General features: G+C 30.7%; 1 long non-coding RNA gene across 1 annotated transcript; it reads left to right on the forward strand.

Moving 5' to 3' along the window:
- Positions 1-9,850: 9,850 nt before the first annotated feature.
- LOC120067962 (uncharacterized) lies at positions 9,851-11,789 on the forward strand. Its single transcript, XR_005479056.2, has 2 exons — positions 9,851-10,312; positions 11,437-11,789. It is a non-coding gene; the product is annotated as an uncharacterized LOC120067962 (long non-coding RNA).
- The last annotated feature ends 3,483 nt before the right edge of the window (positions 11,790-15,272 follow it).

Consider the following 15,272-nt stretch of genomic DNA (forward strand, 5'->3'; position numbering starts at 1 on the left):
GGATAGAATTCGAGTTTGTCATTGAAATACTTTATTTAAAGAAATAAAAAACAAGAAATTGTTAAAAAGAATATATTTGATTGGAATTAAACAAAAATTGGTAAAAAAAGAAAAAAAGAAAAAAAGAAAAAACTAAGATGGTAAACTTTTATCGGGAGAAATCTCCAATAGGGGGCAGCGACTCTCTAGTCTCTATGTCTAATTTTAGTAATCTACTTTCCTAATTTATTGTTGAATTTTTCAATAACTTTTTATTACTAGTTAGAGGACCGTTATGTGGTTAATTTTTTTTAAAAAATATACTTTGAACTAAATTTAGATTTAAATAAGAATAAAATATCTATTTAGATATAAATTCTTGTTTTTCTTACCGCCAGCATTGCATGTGGTTAAAAATCTTTAAAACAAAAATTATAACATAAATATACTTTGAATTAAATATAAATTTAAATAAAAATAATATATAATTATTTAGATAAAAATCTTGTTTTTGTTAAAAAAAAATTGAGGGGCACTTTTTTTAGGGAGGTAGATAATCGGAATGTTAGATGTCCGGAATTAATCTTTAGATTACCATGTTTGTTTTGTAGGAATATTTTTTATATACTAGAAATATTTTGATAACTGTGTTTGTTTAGTAGAATTTCAGAAATATCTTAAATTTACATAATGTTTCAAGAATGTCCTTACGACTATTTATTAATTTATAATTAATTTGTTATAATTTGAATTTATATAACATATTTGTTTTTATTAATTTGAATTTCTTTTAAAATTAATACAATTTATATTATTTTTATATGTTATTTTTCTCAACAAAATAATATATCATAATTTATTTTTTTAATAAAATAAATATTTATTAAAATATATTAAAAAATAATAAGAATTACAATATAATTGAATATATATGATATATATGGTTGATAATATCTATTTTTATTATATAGTTGAAATGAAGATTATATATATATATATATATAAAATAAAATAAAAAGGAAGGACAAAAAGGGAAAATGGGGATGCCCTCAACTTGGGAGTATGGAAAACTCATATTTCATTAGGACATCCAAAACTCTCTAGATGTCCTCCAGGATGCCCGAAAATCTTTAGATCTATGGGCATCTTACAATATTGCAAAACAAACACAGTAATCTAGATGCACACTTTATGGAAATCTAGGATGTCTGTGAAACAAACGGCTCCTGAATGTTACTAAGATATTATTAAATAAGTATCTACTAGTTTTTGGATGAAAACTACAAATAGTTTTTTCAATTATATATGCATTTCATAATTTCAAATAAGTAATTAGTAAATAATTATATTTTATTAAAATTTAAAAAAATAACACAAAAAGGAATTATATCTTCCTCGATCACATTTCTCTTAAGAAGAACTAGGGCTTTTAATTTTCATTCTCTTAGGAGATTTTGAGCTCTATGCTAAAATAAAGTTTAGGAGAAAGGACATAAAAAAAAAGTATTTATTATGTGAAGGAATGCAAGAAATATGAGTATAGTTATTGTGGGAAGGAATTTGAATTAGTTAAAGAATATACGTGTGTATATCTTTAATTCACTAATATTCTAATAATAAAAAAGCAAAAAAAAAAAAAAAAAAAAAAAAAAAAAAACAAAAAAAAAAAAAAACAAAAAAACAAAAAAACAAAAGAGGTTTCATAGAAAAACACAAAAAAAGAGTAGGGCTACAAATAAAATATGAAATGGTATGAGAACAAAATAGGAATTAATGAAAGGTTTAATGGTAAAAAAGGAATGTAAAATTAAATAGGGAATACAGACAAAGATAATGCATGAAAGATATGTACAATGCATGAACGGATGTGATTGTGAATGTAAAATAGGCATAATTGAAATATTTGAGGATCAAAAGGAAGTTAAAAGTTCTCTCTCTTTATAATCCCTTTTAATATAGAAAATGGAAAAACGGTTGAAAATATTTAGAAATATAGTAAAATAACAGTTTGTCATTATAGTTGTTTATCAGTGGTAGATACTGATAGACACTATTATACATCTATTAGTGTCTATCAAAGATAGATGATAGTAGTTTATTGATATCTATCATTGATAGACAATGAAATTTTACTATATTTATAAATATTTCGATTAAATAGGGAATACAGACAAAGATAATGCATGAAAGATATGTACAATGCATGAACGGATGTGATTGTGAATGTAAAATAGGCATAATTGAAATATTTGAGGATCAAAAGGAAGTTAAAAGTTCTCTCTCTTTATAATCCCTTTTAATATAGAAAATGGAAAAACGGTTGAAAATATTTAGAAATATAGTAAAATAACAGTTTGTCATTATAGTTGTTTATCAGTGGTAGATACTGATAGACACTATTATACATCTATTAGTGTCTATCAAAGATAGATGATAGTAGTTTATTGATATCTATCATTGATAGACAATGAAATTTTACTATATTTATAAATATTTCGATTATATAGTATAGATGTATTAGCATTTATACTAAGAATTTTGAAAATATATACATGTCTTATATTCTTTTTCTACATGAAAATTATTATTATTATTGAACTAATATTATAAAAAAACTTTCAATGAGTAAATTTAAGATTTAGACTAAAATTAGATATTTAAAAATATAGAGACTAAAATTGAATAAATTTAAAAGTAGAGGACATTTTAATCTTTTTATTTTTTTTTTTAAATTTAAAAGAACTACTTTTCTCCTTAAAAAATCTATCTTTGTTAAAAATCTTACGTTTTTTCCCTATATAACGTAGGTATGTTTTACAATGGGTTTTGCACGACTTTAGTTGTTCTTTCAATTTTAGGATAAATTCTCACTCATGTGCCTCACGAAAAGAATGAACACATTGATATAGATATTAATCTTGATTGTTATGAATAAATTTAGATCTAATGATATGTCAAAAATTAGGAAAAGATAAAAAAAGATAAATACAAAATAAAGTGGATTTGGACTCAAATAAGTCTGAATGTCAGTTATTTATTGACCCAATCAAATATAATCTTGGTATAAGATCAGTATGGTAACCCTAGAGAATGGGTAAATATGGTTTATTTAAATTAATAAAAAAATTTCCTAATGTGGGTCCAATTAAATAAATTAATATACTTTTTGTCAGCAAGTAGATTAAACAAAAGTTTCATGCAAATAATTTCACTGAGTTAAACAAGAAATTAAGAATCACACTTTAAAATACCCTATTTAACTATAATAAAAAGATTAGTAATGAATATAGAAATTTTAAAATTACCAATAAAAATAAATCAGTATGAGCAATTAATTTAAAAAACAAAATTTACAATTAATTTAATGTAATAAAATATAATGACAAATTAATTGCAAAACAAATTAAGAGAGTGATAGAGAAATTGATATCGTAATTTTAGTGGTTCAGTACAACTGACCTACATCTACTTCCCAAGCTCCTTTTGAGCATGTCCCTCAAACTTGACTCTTTTCACGACTTAGAGTTGAACTGCTATAATGTTCTTTTTTTCAGTGCAAGAACAAACCCGATTTTTTTCACGGTTGAAGATTATACCATTACAACAACTCTTTTTTCGAGATCAAGAGCAACCTTTACAATGAATTTGAAAATGAAGTACATGATGACAAGAACTCTCTTAAGGAGTATATCTATAAATTTGTAGCACTCAACAAATCAATCATCACGATACAATATATCTCTCTTAAGAATAAAATGAAAAGAAGAAAGTTGAACCTTGGAGAGAGCAATAATGGAGCCTTTGTGTTTTATAGAGGATTGAAAACAATGAAAATTGTTCTAGTAAATTAGAGAAGATGAAAGTTTAGAAAGAAAAAGAAAATGTAAAAATCAAATTAATTTGAACCTTTAGATCTTGAAAAAAAATCAATGATAATTTTTTTAAAAAATCAATTAATCGTTGCACACAAACATAAAATAATATACATTTTAGCCTTGGCTACACCATGTGTCCAACTAGCCGAGCTGTTAGACACAAACATAAAATAATATAATAATATATATTTTTAAAAAATCATTTGTTGTAAAAACTAATAGAAACTCAAAAGCCCAAGTGACACATTTCAATGGGTCCACTTTGGTAAAAAAATTTACCACGTCATCAGCTCAGGATTTTTTCATTAAGCTTGTTTCAGTCATATTTTATTCGTTTGAACTCCGATTTGAGTGATTCAAATTGTGTTGGAATTGTTGTTCCAAGCTCCACACAATGGATACTTAAAAACACTTAAATTGTTAATAAATAGAAGGAAATTTCTTATCAACAAAATATTAATTAATTAATTAATCAATATTAATAAATTAAAACGAATTAATTTGAGATTAAGGACCAACAAGAAAATACTTGCCACTAAAAAAAGGTGGAGACATTGGATTAGAAACTGGCTCAGATCATGGAACTTTTGGAGACGCATGAAAAGCTTCTAAAGCATCAAAAGAAGCATTGAAAGAGAGACCATACCAGGAAAAGGAAAAAGGTCCTCTTATTGAAGACGTTGATGAAGCAAAGGATCCGAGCCAAAAGATCACCAATCTGGATACAGTAGATTGAAATCGCAGATGATTCAAAGAAAAAGAGCCAACAAGAAGTATATTTGAACCAATAAAATATCATTATTGTCAACTCAAGTATGAATTTTTAGCAAATCCCACCTTGGGTGGGGGGAAAGAAGGGTAATACAATTTCCTAGAGAAAGTGGTGGATGCTGAGGGTTCATGAAACAGTTGGGATTGACCAAGAGGCTTTGATTGAAAATGAACAAGCTCGTCTCGGAGATCGAGGCTGACTTGGAATTTTCTTTATGTTTTTGGGATTTTTGTAATTAGGGAGTTTAATTGTTTAAGGTTTCTTTAGTAAATTCTCATTTTTTATGAAGGTATATTTGATTGTTCGGATTAGTGCCATAAATCTCGTGGATCTCATCGTTTGTAATCTTGTATAAGCGAATTGTTTAATTAATAAAATAAATAGTTATTTTATTTGTACATAACTCAATCCAATAAATTAAGATCCAAGATCACTATATGTAACTCAAACAATATGTGATAGACATACAGGTAAATCATGTTCAAGTAATAACCTAAAATGTTTGTAGTATATGGATAAGGTTGGGTACCTTATTCTGGTGACACTATGATATGACCCACTTTGTAAAAGTTACAAGAGTTGTAAGTATTACAAACGATGTGATCCAAATCTTCATATGGAGACATGTGAGTGGGGATATCCTTACATATAATTTGTATAATATCGGACCACGAAATGATTAATCTCTCTTTATAACATCGCTGATTGAAGAGATTAACATTTCATAGGATGACCATAGGTAACTCGATCTCAATCCTGGTTGAGTTATTGGCTCATGTCTATGAGGGGAGTCCTTTGATTTGTATGGATGAGAGTGGCCCGAGTCACCGACTCAATAAGCCGATCATTTTAAGGACTTGTCCAAGTAGGGAATTGGAAACATAGCTACACAAGATGGAGTTCACTTCTTCCCATTTTAGGGTAAGTAGATGAATTACTCCCTCAAAGATGATTCTGGGTCCTTAACAATGAGACTTCACTCTTTCATTGGTTCGAGAGGGATTTAGTTTATAGTTGGGTTATAAACTAATTGTTCATTAGAGGAATCAATGGTACTTAAAGAGTAAGAGGTAATTACAAGGGTAAAATGATAATTTGACCCAATTGTAATTACGAACAATTTGTGAAGGGTCGACTTATTGATAATTGGTCATATCAATGGACACAAAAATATATCTCTATGGGTCTTTAATAGAGTGACCAACAATTATTAAATGTTGATTAATATAATTAAAAAGTTTAATTAGTTTATCTCGAATCATTAGAGCTTCTAATTTGTAGGTCCATTAGATCTAACTCACTAAGGGTAAAACAAGAAATATTTTTTTAAAGGATTTGAAATATTCAAATTAAATAAAAGAATTAATTGTATAAGATACAAATTAATATAATGTATATTGATACATTACATTATAAGATTGATTTTGAATGGAGATATCTATTTGAATAAGATTCAAATATTAATTATGTTGAATAAGATTCAAATATTATTTAATATATCATATTCATATTAAAACTATAGGTTAATATGAATGAGATTCATATTAAAATTATAGGTTAAGAGAGAGGAACATATTTGAATATGATTCAAATTTAATTAAATATGTGATATTTTAATTTATTAATTGTCATTTAATTAATCATTATTTATTTAATTTTATATTAAATTGGATTTAATATTAAATTAAATAAATAATAACATAACTCCTCTTCGGCAGTTATCAAACGTGTGAAGAGGAGTTATAACTCCTCCTTCAATTTAAATCTCTCACTCTTTGGATGAAGACAATAGCAGAAGAATCACGCGTTTTTTATATAACAAATAATTCTCTCAAACGCTCTTAAGAAACTTTGAGGAATGAAGAAATATTCTCTGTAGTATTCTTCCCCTTAATTCTTTCATAATTCTCGGATCTCACCATCCTTTCCTTATCGGAGAATAGCAAAGAAGACACTATTGGTAATGTCCCTTTGATTTTGTTCGTGGAGGGAGTTCTTGCCGAGAAGAGGAAAAGCATTGAAGATAATCTTCAAGGGCAAGCTTTTCTTATCTGTCTGCACATTACTGTAAAGCGTGCTTAGTACTAGTTAATTTGTATGTTTATCCTATACTATATATAAATATACATGTTTCTCTATTTTTTCTTGAATTTCTGATGGTAAAATTCAGTGGCACTGGCGTTCACACGCTTTTTCACAGGATTCGATCCCTTCATTGATAACAAATAAATTTTTCATTATTGTCTACTCACGTATGAATTTTTAGCAAATCCTATCTTGGGTGGGGGAAGAGAAAGATAATACAATTACCTAACGAAAACGATGAATGTTGAGGTTAATGAAATTGAAAATGTGAGGCTAAGAGAACATTGGAAGAAATTATTAATTTCTTTTTAAAAGGGTTTTCTGTGGCCCTGTATTGATTGTCTATAGCCCAAAAAATTTCTTCCATTCCACATTGGCCAAAGTTGAGGCCACTTTATTCTCTATGAATGTTTAGTTTTTTCCTTTCTTCTTTCATTTTAGGTTGTTTAAAATTCAAAATGGTTTAGATGCCTCTCATATAAAAAGGAATTGAACAAAAAAAATTGATAGATGCTTTATAGAGGTTTGGGAAAAGTTTAAATAGAAAGCGATAAGAAGCTTTAGCACTCGAATGACATGGGTCGGCCTTAGAGTTTAGGGTTGAGGCCAACCTCATGGTGCCATGGTGCTTTTCCCTATGGTGATTTAACCTAGAACTCATCAACGTATTATTTTTCGGTTTGATTTAAGCCCACTTTATCATAAGATGATCCAATTAAAGCATTTGTGAAAGATGAGTTAAACTGTCAATTAGGACAATGAATAATACAATTTCATTGCAAAAAAAGAAAAAATAAAAAGTCCTAAAAGACTTACAAAGATAATAGAGTATAAGAAAATTGAAAGAAACTACGAGAAAGCATACTGAAAATTAGGTCATGCAAGCTCTCCTAGTCTTGTTAATTCATTAAAAGAATGATGAGCATGATCTGGATTTTCACGACGATAAATGTAAGTTTTATGAAGGAAGAAGTAATCTTGATCAAGATAACGGCGCGCTTCCTTTGTAGACTAGGATAAAGGCAAACTATGTAGAAAAATGTCACAAGACTAAAAACTAATTAAGCCTCGTGAGACTGAGGATCTTCTTGGTCTATGACTCTGTGGTCGAGGTGGGCACATTTCCCTATAAAGCCGACTTTGTGATTCTCCAACCTCTGTTTGAGACAACAAGATGTTCAAAAGTTAATACCTATGTTAGCTTATGACTCTGAGAATGAGACAAACCCATTTCTACATGAAATTTGCTTCATAGGAAAGTAAAAAATCAATTAAAACCAAGGAAAGCCCAAAATCAATCGGATAGACTTGATGAGTCATTCTATGGATAATCCAAGGATTACAAACCCCAGAGCCTTTGAACAAAAGAAAACCCAAAATCATCCCAATTAGTGGGTCACTCCATGGATAATCTCTAGGGATTATAAACCTTGGAGCCTTAGAATCAAGGAAAGTCCAAAAGCAACCTTATGGGCTTAATACGTCATTCCTCGGATATTCTAGGGATTACAAAATTTGGAGCTTTTGAACCAAGGAGGGCCTAAATTCAGCTTTAATGGGCTAGATGGATCATTGCCTAGATAATCTACGAATTACAAATACTAGAGCCTTTGAACCAAAGAAAGCTAAAAAATAGTATGATGGACATGATGGGTCATTCCTCAGATAATCTAAGGACCACCAATCCTAGAGCCCTTAAATCAAGTAAAGCCCTAAATTGATCAATGAGTTTGATGAGTTATTCCATTGGAATAACAAATCCTGTCGACAAGAAAACTTAAAAACTTTCTAGATGGATTGAAAATGAAAAATCATTGTTTTTTGATATTTTGCCGCCTAAAACTTTGAGATGCACAATATGAAGGGCTGAAACTATTAGAGAACCTAGGCAAACTGCCAAGCAAAAAGCGAGAGCTAGGAGAAATTTTAAAGAGGTGCTTGAAAGGAGAGAATACTCCCAAGTTAGAACCTATAAAGCCCAAATCTGGAAAATTTATCCTTAAAATCCCACCAAGGGAGTGAGGGCTAATGTTATGGGTGAATTTGGACTTCACAAAGTAGACCAAAAATTAGAAAAAGATAAGAGAAGATAAAAGATAAAGTGGACTTGGGTTCAAATAGGTCAAAGTGCCAGCTAATCATTGATCTAATTAGATCTAAGCTTAACTTATAAAGGATAAAGAAAGATTCATATGATCCTTGCCCTAAGAGAAAAAGCTAAACACCATCTCATTCTCCATATAAATACATCATTATAACTCCACATGAGGTATTTTAATTTGGGATAATATAGATCATAAGCTTGATCTTCAACTTCTTACTTTTTCTTCGTTATAGGGTTCTCAGACTGACTCTGCCATTAGAGCCCTTTTTTTCTTCGGTTTGTAGGTATTTTCTTCTATAAATTACAAATTTACATTTGCTCTCACGTGAAGGTCAAGTTTGTTTCTAATTGATGTCAAAAAGTGCATATTTTTACTATATATTTTGGTACTTTTCTATAGTAAAAGTAGAACTTTATGTGATATTTTGACCCTGAAATACCCTATATTAGATAAAAATGAGCAAATACATGTCTTTAAAGTGTCTAAAGTTGATTTAGAGTGATTTAGACTGATTTTATAAGCTTTTACTGAATTTTTTTTTTTACCATTTTTGCATAAATCTGTCTTGATGCGCTCGAAGATGCGATTGCATCAGGAAACCCGAAATTTTGCAGATTTGTGCCCAGTCATTCTAGTTGCTATTTTCTTGGTCACAGTTGTTATTCAATGTCTAAAATGTTGGGTAAATATCCAAAGCATAATTTTGGGCCATCCATCAACCAATTTGGGCCTATAAAACAATGGAAAGATTCTCTTTTCAAGGAACAACTCTCCATCCACAACTCCATCACAATTTACTCTCATTTTCTGTCTACAAGAATTTTTACCTGTTTCGATACTTTTTTTTTTCCTGACGAATACATTTTCCTTGGCATATATGTATTTCTCCTCATGAAATTTTAATTCATCGGCCAAAATATAGCAATGCGTACGTTTTTTTTAAAGATATAGGTCGACAAAAATTCGGACTTATCCCAACGAAAATACGTGTAGGCCAAAGTCATTTAAAAAAAGAAAACCTTTCTCCCTTTTCTACACTTTCCTTTTTCCCCCACTTTTCCTTTTCCCCCCTTCTTCCTTTTTTTCCATTTTTCCTTTTTTCAATTTCCCCCCTCCCTTTACTTTTCCTTCCCCACTTTCCCTTTCCTTTCACCACTGGTAGCTGCGTCGAGCTCCAATGTCTAATGCCCAACCCCATTTGCTTTAGCTCCAACGACCACTGCATGCTACCTTCGACGCCGCCGCATGCTACCTTCGATGCTGCTGCATGCTACCTTTGAGCCGTTGCATGCTACCTTTGACGCCACTACACGCTAGATCCAACGTCGCCACACACTAGTTCTGATGCCGCCGAATGATTCACACTATTCTCCACATTTCTGTTCCACCCCACCATTCGAATCTTCACCCAACGATCGTAGTTCCCACCCCCACTCCTCCCTGTTGGCGTCACCTCCCCTTTCCTCTTCCGTAAACTCTTTGTGCTTCTTCATAAGGTTTACCATAGTTTCATATGTTTCGCTACAGTCATGGATTTCAAGAGGTTTTGCATTATATTTTTCACCATTTGGTTCTTTTGTTAAATTAAATGGAACAATATATTTATTATTATTATTTTTTGGGGGTGAATTTGTGTTTCAAAGCCTTGATTTCACTATGAGTTTATCCATTTGTTCTTTGTGTTAATATGAATCAGAGATTGGGTGATATTTTTGTCTTTTTTTTTGGGGGAAAGAAGTTAGGGAATATTTTTTCCCTCATAAAACAAATTTTTTGTTCCTTTTCCCCTTGATTATAGTTATAGGTTTTGTGTGAATTGTTCAAGTTTTGCTTGACTGACACTTAGAATCTTCCCACAAGACAAGTTGCATCGAACTTATTTTTTTTTTCTATTTTCCTTTCATTAGAATCTCCCAACATACATGAATGTAGTAAATTAATAAAATAGTTATTTATTGGAGCTCAAGTTATTTGAAATCATCATTCTTTACTATACAACATTTTTACTAGTACCTCCTAATGACAAACATTCCCTCCTAGTATGTTAATAATACTTTTCATATTTCCCTAATATTTTCTAATTAAAGATAAACATATAGTAATGAATATAGAGAAACCTTGATGCAATTCTTTTTGGAAAGGTACATTATTGTGTTCGTTGTTCTTATAGGATATTTCCCTAAAAAGCTTTACTTGAAGAGTCAAAGGGCTATTTGGACACTTTTTAAGAGCTTTTTAGTATGGGTTTGGGAACTTTTTAGGTTGTGTCGAGAGTAAAAGTGTCAATTCGACACTTTAAAGGAACTTTTTAGGTTGTGTTGAGAGAGTCAAAATGTTACTTTTTAGGAACTTCTGCAGTTTTTTTTTTTTTTTTGGTGTTAAATAACACTTAAAAACATCTAGGAACTTATTCATGTTTTGTGTGGTTGTAGAATTATGGTAGGGTAATGTTAAGATCGTCTAGTAGATGAACTAGTTAGGGAAGCTAACACTTTGCCCACGAGTTCCTCCATAAAGGAAGGCATGACCATCACATTAGGTGATAGTAGTATGTCTTAGGTTGAACATCTAAATATTGTTGTAACCTCTAATTGATGTAGTATATTTGATCTTGTTACAGGAAAATCAGTAAGCGTCTTTCCTACAAAGTTTAGCAACACCATTGAGACTATGACTAAAATCACAAGACAGTTTGTTGTGCAACAAAAGCAAGGAGATGGACCTTCGAATAACTATGTAACTTATGAAAACTTTTAGTTATGGTTAGTGGATTTAGGAACTTTATTTGGTTGTTGTGTGGCTATCCTGCAGTTATGGTAGCCACTTCAAATATGAGCGTTTTAGTGGATTTAGGAACTTCATTTGTTTGTTTTGTGGCTATCTTGCAATTATGGTAGCCACTTTAAATATGTGTGTTTTAGTGTATTTATTATCACTTTGTAGGTTTAAAGAGCATTTAAGACTATTGAATTACGTTCGTAGCTTGAGGGGAGGGGTTCAATTTGATGCTTTCTATGTATTTGTTGGTATTTTGTAGGTTTAAATGGTGTTTAGGTGGAACTAGGACACATTCGTAGCTTGGGAGATGTATACGTACGTTCTAATTGTTTTTTAGATTATCTTGAAGCCTAAATGTGCAGTTTAAAGGAAATTTATTCTTGGCTTATTTGTAGGGATCCGAGAGTTGAGTTATATGCTTTTAGGACTATCAAATGATGGGTTTAGTTTTGAAAGAAATTTTGAATTGCTTCAAGATAATCTAAAAAACAATTAGAACATATACGTCCCCCTTCCCCCTACTACGAATGTATCCTAGATCCACTTAAACGCCATTTAAACTTACAAAGTAGCGACAATTTAAATGAACTTTTTTCTTAGCTTATTTGTAGGGATCTGACAATTGAGTTAAATGTTTTTAAGTCTATCAAATAACAGGTTTAGTCTTGAGAGAAATTTAGGTGAAATTTAGGGGGGAGGCATTCAGTTCAACGCTTTTTATGTAATTGTTGCTACTTTGTAGGTTTAAATGGCGGTTAGGTGGAACTACGATATGTTTATAGGGGGAGGAGGGGGGGACGTATATGTTCTAATTGTTTTTTAGATTATCTTGAAGCCTAAATGTGCACTTTAAAGAAACTTTGTTCTTGGCTTATTTGTAGAGATCCGAGAATTAAGTTATATGCTTTTAAGACTATTGAATAATAGGTTTAGTCTTGAAAGAAATTTAGGTGCATTTAGGGGGGAGGGGTGTAATTGTTGCTACTTTGTAGGTTTAAATGGCGTTTAGGTGGAACTAGGACATGTTCCTAGCGGGGGAAAGGAGGGACGTATATGTTCTAATTGTTTTTTAGGTTATCTTGAAGCCTAAATGTGCACTTTAAAGAAACTTTGTTCTTCGCTTATTTGTAGAGATCCGAGAATTAAGTTATATGCTTTTAAGACTATCGAATAATAGGTTTAGTCTTGAAAGAAATTTAGGTGGATTTAGGGGGGAGGGGTGCAATTGTTGCTACTTTGTAGGTTTAAATGGCATTTAGGTGGAACTAGGACATGTTCCTAGCGGGGGAAAGGAGGGACGTATATGTTCTAATTGTTTTTTAGGTTATCTTGAAGCCTAATTGTGCACTTTAAAGGAACTTTGTTCTTGGCTTATTTGTAGGGACTCGATAGTTGTTTAAGTTTAAAGGGCATTTATGTATTTGTTTAAGTGGATTTACGACACGCTTGTAGCGGGGGGGGGGGGGGGGGGGGTTCACGTCTTAGTTATAACCATTTTAGTCACTTTTTAGATAGTAAAATGGTTGTTTGTGGTGTCCATGTGTTAATTATGAACATTGACGACATGTTTATAGCTTTGGAGGGGGATCATTCCTCATAACCATTTTAAACATTTTGTTTAAGTATTTGTATGCTTTTTGTGCATTTTTCTTTATTGATTTTTATTTGTTCTTCCTATTTCAGATTGTTCATGTAAATTCTTAAAGATCATTTTTTGGAGATTGCGAGAAGATTTGAGATGGTTACTTATTTTGGTTTGGGATCTCACTTATTTTGGCTTAGGGTATTGTGGCTTAGGAAGATTAAACTTTTTTTGTGTAGGGGATTTATAATAAGTTAGAAATGTTCAAATTTAATTATATACACAGTTTTTGTTTGTAGAATTTTATACTTTGTGTATTGAATAATAGTCTTATTTTTAATATATAAGCTTACTTTTATTATATTTTTCTACAATTGATTTGTTTGAAGATTAATTTTTGTTTGTGCATAATTAGGAATTAAGGAAATAAAAATGTAGTTATTTAATTGTAACAAATTATATATAAAATTCTAAACAACTTATACCGACACAAATAAACGTTGGCAAAAATTTTTCTATTGAACTGAAAATTTTTGTTGTTTAAAAATATGCTTTTGCCGATGCAAAGTGTATTTCGTCGAGAAAACATATATGCCGACACAATATATTGCATTGGCACAAATGGTATTTATGCCGACAAAAATAGTTTTTGTTGGGAGGCACTTCTCCCGACATGGATACAACGACGATTATGTTGACGCGAAAAAATGCGTTGGCTTAACCTATCCCGACATTTTAGTACTTTGCCTGATGTTTTTTGCGTGGGAAAAGGTGAAAATTCTTGTAGTGCATGGAAGATTTCTCATCTTCCAAGTCGGTAACCTCAAGAACGAAAGTTCCTCTGAGGGAGGACCACTCCAGGTCATTCTCACACAGTGAAAACATGTGGTGAGAGAAGATTTGTCCTTGAAAAAGGAGAATCACCCTAGGGAAAGACTAGAATAGTAGGGATTTGCTCAAGGGGTCTTTGAGTTGTATTTCCAAATTTAATTTATTTTAATTTTCTTTTTTTCTTTATCTACTCGATGAATACCATCTTGTAGCTATGGTTTCTGATTTAATGAAGTCCATTATTTTATTAATCATGAGCTAAATTCTTTAAGTGGTTCAGTTATGTGGATATCCTAACGCTTATGTTTCATACCTCTTCGACTTTTGCATTTTCTTTGTTAAGTTTATGAATAAATATTGTTAAGTTAAATTGATAACTTAATTTAGCAATCTAGTGGAGTCTTAATGTTGAGAAGGTTAAGATATAGGCTAATGTCATAAAGGGATATGAGACTAAGAGTCTAGAAATAAGACTGTCACATTTCCTTAGAAATAAGGGACAACATAGGATAAAGAAATTGCATGTAAATTAATCTAACATCCAGCGAACCATAGATATATAGATATTAGCTGCTTAGAGCTTCTAAAGGAACTTGATACAAGACCGAATAGGAGAAGTTTTTTTTTCATGCTAAGTCACTATCCCGGTATGATGGCTACATTGCCTAAGGCACACTGCCTTTTGGTTGTAACATAACTCTATTCCTATTGAACACTTTTGTTTATTACTTTTATCACCATTCAACCTTAACATTGCTTATTCATACTTTACCTCGTGGTTTGCATTGAAAAACTCTTTCTTAGAAAAAAATGAATTGAATCAATAGTCTCATGGGATTCGATTCTTGGAATACTTCAAGATTTATTACTTTATCGACATTGTATGCTTGCACTTAGACCATATCTATTATCATTTTTATCACTTATACACATTTGGTCAATCAGTTTTTCCTATCCGGATTTTGGCATTAACATTGATAGTTGAAGTCCCTTTTGATAATGATTTCATTTTTTATTTTTTATTTTTAAAATTTAGGTTTCTTTCCTTTCAATTTATCTATTGTAGATTCCGTTGAATTTTTGGAAAAATAATAGAAAAATAGATATCCCACATCCAAAAGTTTCAAGAAAAAGATGAGCTTCAAACACTATATAAGGAGTTTATGACTTTGGTTTCAAATTAAAAAAGTGATAGGTTCACTCGTCACTCGAATTACGAACGTTAAAGAGAACACACTAACAAGCACCATAACAACAAGAAAACA

Source organism: Benincasa hispida, chromosome 12 (genome assembly GCF_027475165.1).
Source record: "Benincasa hispida cultivar pf3 chromosome 12, pf3_genome.v1.1, whole genome shotgun sequence".
NCBI classification, from domain to species: Eukaryota; Viridiplantae; Streptophyta; class Magnoliopsida; order Cucurbitales; family Cucurbitaceae; genus Benincasa; species Benincasa hispida.